This window comes from Heterocephalus glaber, unplaced genomic scaffold, assembly GCF_053883595.1.
Source record: "Heterocephalus glaber isolate CG9 unplaced genomic scaffold, H.glaber_assembly_v1.0 deba00001744, whole genome shotgun sequence".
NCBI lineage: Eukaryota > Metazoa > Chordata > Mammalia > Rodentia > Bathyergidae > Heterocephalus > Heterocephalus glaber.
In genome coordinates, this window is record NW_028258450.1 from 705,161 (window position 1) to 712,366 (window position 7,206).

Sequence of the window (7,206 nt, forward strand, 5' to 3'; positions counted from 1 at the left end):
ACTGGGTGGGTGGGGGCACAATATGGGGAAATGCAGTACTTCATGGAGCATCGCATGGCATCCAGTGGAGAGCTATGCTGTGGGTAGTCACACGTGGAGGAGAGAGATTTAAGATCGTAGGGTGAGGTATCACCTTGGAGGTGAGAACAAGAGGAGGTGCTATGTCCTGTTACTAGTCGATGCCTGCTGTCCAGATATGGAGTTTACAGCAGGTATAAACTTGTCTGCAGGTATCCATACTCATCATATCAGATTTGATCCTTGACCAAGGGTAATGCGAGGCGAAGTACACTGGCCCTACGGAAGATTTATTTTCCCTGTAATGGATTCTCAGTAGTATTATCCACTTAAGACTCACACGAGTTGTAAAGAAAATGCATCTAGCCTATTGCGGGTCATACTGTCCAAGTAACATTCGCACTACTTGTGAAAGAATGTGCTATGGCATATGGCAAATTCACACAGGACATGGAAGTATTACTAGTTGTCCAGTAGGTTTCACTGAATATAGAAACTCACATTATCCATGGGAAGTTCCCACTATCTACAGAGATTGGGGAAAATTTCAGTGTCCATAGGGAGTTCATACTTAGAAGGAATTTTATACTGCTACGTTTACTGTTATTTATTCAGTTTTATATTATCATGTTATTTCTATTTTACTATTCTAAAAACTAGTTCTTATTTCTGTGTTATGTGGACCCAGAATTGAGGAAAACTTTATAGGGCAGTTTATATCATGTACATTGAATAGATGCTGAGGCTAGGGAAATTTTACACTCATCAAGAGCTTTCCAGGCTTACAGCTTATTTAGCTCAGTAGTAGAACATTTGCCTAGCATTCATGAAGCCCGGGGTTCAATTCTCAGTACTGCCATGGCAGAGGGAGGTTCACTTAGACCCTTTGGGGAGTGACTCATGGTTTCACAAAAGAGCTTCACAGCAAGTTCTCTATGCATGCAGGTTGTGAATTGTCCATGTTAACTCTCATAGATCCAAAGGAGATTATTCTCTCTGAGGGGAAGTTCCCATTGGGCAGAAGTTCACAGTGCCCATAGGAGCTTACGTTGTATTTGGGGGAGATTTCCACGGATCAGGATGGGGTTTCATGTCCCATAGCCAATTCCCATCAGGTGTGAGGGAGAATCGGAATGTGGAAAAGGCCATCTATATTCTCCATGAAAGAATTCATCCTCCTGATGAAGGGAGGGGAAGGGAAAAGGAAAAGAGGGAAAGGAAAAACTATGAGAAAAGAAAAAAAATGGAAATGAAATCTATGTAAATAGGGAAGGGTGGAGGGGTTGAAGGGCACACAGGTAATGGGGAAAAAAATAAGAACCAAGATACATCATGTACAGGTACAAACACCCAATGATAAATGTAAACAAATTGTATACCTAAAATGTACCAATAAAATGTACCAATAAAATTAATTTAAAAAAAAAGAATTCATCCTCCTGGGCTGGGGATTTAGCTCAGTGGTTTCGCCGCCTGCTGCACAAGTGCAAGGACCTGAGTTTGATCCCCGGTACCAAAAGAAAAAAAAAAGAATTCATCCTCCTAGGGAGCATTGTACTATAGTAGAAGGGGGTCTCCCCTGCAGTTCAGGATTATCTCTGGCTGGGGTCTATTTATAATGTTCACAGAGAGATCCTCACTGCTTATGCAAGTTATACCATACCTGAAGGACCCCACAAAGGGAATTCATACTGTCCAAGAGCTAGTTCCCCAGTCATGCAAGAAAGCAATATACGGGGAGCTGTACCCTGCCCCTGTTAGAATTACATAAACCAGTTCACTTAGTTACACAATTCATTAAAATTACACTGTCATGTGCCACAAGGGGTGATTCTGCAGAAGCAGGGCAGCACAGGCTTAACCAGGCTCTGTGGTACTGGGAAGGTCAATCCCTCAGTGCCTTGATTTCCACCCACCACTCCACCCCCGCTTTATTTTTGAGATAGGGTATTGCTATGCAATTCAGGCTGACCTTTAACTCACTATGTAGCCCAGGTTGGCCTTGCTCCTGCCTCAGCCTCCCAAGTGCTAGAATTATAGACGTGTGTCACCACACTGGCTCCACCACTTTTTAAAAGGGAATAATAATGTCTGGGGATATAGCTCAGTGGTGAAGCACTTGCCTAGCATGTTCAAGGTACTGGGTTCAATCCTCAGCACCACAAAAGAAATAAAATGAGTAATAAATGAAAAATTTTTAAAATAAATAAATGAAAATAAATAAAAGGACAATGAAAAAACCTGATAGCATAGGATTATTATGAAGATGTACTGAGTTAATACGTGCAAAACACTGAACGGCATAAGTATGTGCTACCTCACAGTAGAGAGTATAGATAACCATGATGTATTGGGGGTTTTTTTTTGCTTGTTTTTCTTTTTCTTTTTTTGGTTTTTTGAGACAGGGTCTTGCCATGTAGTTTAGGCTGGCCTTGAACTCACTATTTAGTCCAGACTGGGCTTGACCTCACAGAGATCCTCTGCTTCAGCCTCCTGAGTCCTAGGATTATACGCATGCGCCACCATGCCTGATACCATGACATATTATATAGTTTAAAAAAACTAGAAGAGGCCAGGTGTGGTGGTGTCTGTAATCCCAGCACTCAGGAGGCTGAGGTAGGAGGATTGCTATGAGTTCAAGGCCAGCCTGGGCTACATAGTGAGTTCAAGGCCAGCCTGAGACAGAGATCCTGTCTCAAAAAACAACAACAACAAAAAAAAAAACCCTAGAAGAAAAGCAGTTTGAATCTTTTCACCATAAAGAAATGATAAATGGAAGCCATATGTGGTACCACAGGGCTGTAATCCCAGAACTTTGAGAGGCTGAGGCAGGATGATCCAAAATTCAAATTTCACTTAGGCAATTTAGTATATGTGCTACCAAAGCAAGCACTCTCCCAGGCAGTTTAGAGAGTTACTGTCTCAAAATAAATAATATAAAAGACTGGAGATGTACCTAAGTATGAAAGCCCTGGGTTCAATTCCTAGGACCACCAGCAAACCAAAACGAAACAAAAAGATAATGTATGGTAAATGTTTAAGAGGACAGTGTTTAACCTGATTTGTATATCACTCAATGTGTACATGTATCAAAATATCACATGGTACCCCATATATATGTACCATGTTTATCAGTTAAAATAAATTTTAAGTGGGGTATAATAGCACACATCTGAAATCTCAGCTACTCTGAAGATTAGGCAAAAAGATTAAAAGTTTAAAAAAAAATTCAAGCCCAGCCTGAGGCAGTTTAGGAGACCCTGTTTCAAAAAAAAAAAGGTTGGAGACAGCTCAGTGGTAGAACATAGAACACTTGCTAAGCACAAATTGAGTCCTCACTAGGTTCAATCCCCAAATCCCCAGCACCAAAAAATAAATACATACATCCATAAATTTCTTTTTAAAAAACTTTATTTCAATGTAATACAAGTATATATTTTGTTTGTTTGTTTGTTTGTTTGTTGGTGTTTTGTTTTGTTTTTTGATACCGAGGATCAAACTCAGGTCCTTGCACTTGCGGGGCAGGCAGAGGAACCACTGAGCTAAATCCCTGGCCCTACAAGTATGTATTAATAAAGGAGATTTGAAGATTTTTTTTTTTTTTTGGTACGGGGGATCAAACTCGGGTCCTTGTACTTGCAAAGCAGGCAGCGGAACCACTGAGCTACATCCCCGGCCCCAAAGAAGATATTTTTAAAAAACAGTCATTGGGGCCGGGGATGTAGCTCAGTGGTTCTGGCATCTGCCTCGCAAGCGCAAGGTCCCAAGTTCAATCCCTGGTACCAAAATAAATAAATAAATTAAAAAACAGTCATCGTGCTTCTATAAAAAAATCAAGCAAAATTTGATAACAAATTAAAGAATAACATTAGTTAATACACTATGTAGCATTCATAAATTTCAATTTTAAATAGAAATAAATAAAGCTGGGCACATGCCCTGTCAGCAGTGCATAATGGTGCAAGCCTGTAATCTTAGCACTCTGGAAGACTGAGGCAGGAGGATCACAAATTCTAGGCCAGCCTAGGTTACATAGTGAGTTCAAGGCCACCCTCGACTATACAGGAAGACCTGGTCTCAAAAAAATGAACATAAAAAATGGGGGGGTGGGTTTTTTTCCTCCTGATGGATTGATATTTACCACACAGATATGCTGACTCCTGAAATCCTTCCAAAAAGTATCACCACCACTAGAATATGTAGTTCAAGCTGAACTTGAACTCACTCTGTAGTCCAGGCTGGCATCAAACTCATGGCGATCCACCTTCCTCAGCCTCCTGAGTACTGGGATTACAGGCGTGTGCCACCGTACCGGACTAGGGCCTTTCTCATTCTAAGCACACACTCTACCAATGAACTACACCTCCAGCCCCAGTAGTGATTATCTTTGTTCAAAGAGAATGTAACAGTATTTGAAGAGTTCATACTGTCACAATCTAATCATAATTGGTAACTTTGTCTATACTTTGTATGTGCTCTGGTGGTGGTATTTTTTGAAAGGATTTCAGGAGTCAGCATGTTTGTGTGGCATGTATTTATCAGGAAGCATCATGGTCCAGTGGGGATAATAAGAGACCCAATCTCATTCAGTTGGATTGAGGTTGAAATGAGATTACTGAAGCCAAGCTCTTGCACTTAGTAAGTGCGTAGGAAATAGGGCTTGTGAGTTTTTTTGGTTTTGGTATTTGGGATTGAACTCAGGGCCTTTTCACTAAGCTGTATCCCTGGCACATTTTTTTTTTTTTGGTACCAGGGAACAAACTAAGGACCTTGCACTTTCGAGGCAGGCGGCAGCAGCACCACTGAGCTAAATCCCCGGCCCCACATTTTTTGTATTTTGACACAGGGTCTCACTATGTCACTGAGTTGCCCAAGCTTGGCTGAGACTTGTGATCCTCCTGCCTCAGCCTCCCAGAGGGCTGGGATTACAGGAATGTGCCACTGTATCTGGCTTGTTGAATGTTTTGTTTGTTTTTAAAGACAGGGTCTCACTATATAGTTCAGGCTGGCCTTGAATTCATTATGTAGCCCAGGCTACATGAACATGCAGGGATCCTCTTACCTCAGCTTCCCCAGTGCTGGGATTATAGGGATGCACCACAAATGCCTGGCTGACTTGGTTGAATTACTTTTTTTTTTTAATTACTTTTTTTTGTTTGTTTTTGTTTTTTGTGGGGTTTTTTTGGTACTGGGGATCGAACTCAGGTCCTCGCGCTTGCACAGCAGGTGGCAAAACCACTGAGCTAAATCCCCAGCCCTTTAAGTTACTTTTTAAGGGAGAATCAAAATTTGTTTTAGGAGCAAATCATACAATTTTATGAAAGTCACAAAGGCCTAGAGAGTTTAAATGGAACATGAGGTTTCTAGCTGTCTCTGGGAAAAGTTTCATTATCCATAACTTGAATGAAACTAACATACTGACCACAGGGTTACTGCAGCCACTGGTGAGTCTACATGGTCGACACCCTATATTGTACTCACTGGAGGTCCACCCAGAGGGATGACATTGTCAGTGTGAAGTACAGTGTCCATGGGCTGTATTGGGCCAGGGATGTAGCTCAGTGGTGCCATACCTGCCTGGCAAGACCAAGGTCCTGAGTTCCAATCCCTGGTACAGGAAAAAAAAAAAAAGGAAAATCACATAGTTTGTACTGCATGAGGGCACGTTTATGATGGGGTTACACGATTTAAGAGTCACTTCTTATGAAGGTGATCCTATCTATATGGTCATCTACACTGTTTACCCAGATTATGGGAGCTGACCTGGTCAATAAAGGAATTCACATCATGAGGCAGGAGGACTGCCAGGAGTTTGAGGCCAGCCTGAATTCCATAGCGATACTCTGTCTCAAAAAAAAAACAAAAATGAAAAGGGCCAGGGATTTAGCTCAGTGATTCCAGTGCCAGCCTCACAAGCACAAGGTCCTGAGTTCGATCCCCACTACCAAAAAAAAAAAAGTTCTACTGAGCTGAGTGTGTGCACACCTCTGACCTATGATGCCAGCACTCTGGGAGGCTAAAACAGGAGGCTCCCAAGTTCGAGACCAGCCTGAGCAATTAAGCAAGACCTTGTCTCAAAATAAATAAAAGGGCAGGCTGAGAATGAGCTCAGTGTGCAGAGTGTGAAGGCCCTGTGTTCAACTCCTCGTTCAGAAAAAAAGAAGACAAATTATACTGACTGATCACCCTACGAGGAACTGTATGGGATGCACATTGTTTATATGCTGTCTGTCTGTTTTTACGGGGTACATGATGTTTATGAGGGTCCCACCATATTTATGAGTGTCTCATTGTTTACATTAGGGCTCACACTGTTTATGAGGGTCATACTGCCTTTATGGAGGTTCATACCATTTATGTGAGCTGTTTTCCAATATGGGTTCACACCATCTATGGGGATTACATTGCTTATATTGGGGTTTGTATAGTGGTTTTTCTTTTAACTGGGGCTCAGACCCATGGGTACTCTACCATGAGCCACATCTCTAGTCCGATTTATTTATTTTGATGTTGGGAATTGAACCCAGAGCCTTTGCACTCAGTTACATCTCCAGCCCTTTTATTTTTTAGAGACAGGGCTAAACTGCCCAGGTTGGGCTTGAACTTGTGATCTTCCTGCTCAGCCTCCCAGAGTGCTGGGATTGCAGTCATGCACCACTACAGCTGGCACACACTGGTTTTTGGTTTTGTTTGTCTGTTTGTTTGTTTGTTTTTGAGACAGGGTCTCACTTTGTAGTGAAGGTTGGCCTTGAACTCACTATGTAGCCCAGGCTGGTCTCGAACTTGAGGGGATCCTCCTCTCTCAGCATCTCAAGAGCTGGGATTACAGGCATGTGACACCACTCCTGGCTCTGGTTTGTTTGGGTTTTTTTTGGGGGGGGGTCGGTGTACCGGGGATCGAACTTGGGTCCTTGTGCTTGCACAGCAGGCAGTGAAACCACTGAGCTAAATCCCCGGCCCCAGGTTTGGATTTTTTGACACAGGGTCTTTCTATGTAGTTCAGGGTAGCCTTGAACCATGCAGTCTAGGCTGATCCTCCTGGGATTACAGGCATGTGCTGCTATGCCTGGCAGGCACACAGTTTTTGAGCCTGCACTTTCTTTGTCCATAGCATAGTCCCACTGCATATGTGGGTTTATGTCAGTGATGACCACTGTGCCATTTGTGTGGGTTCATACTGCTGCCAGG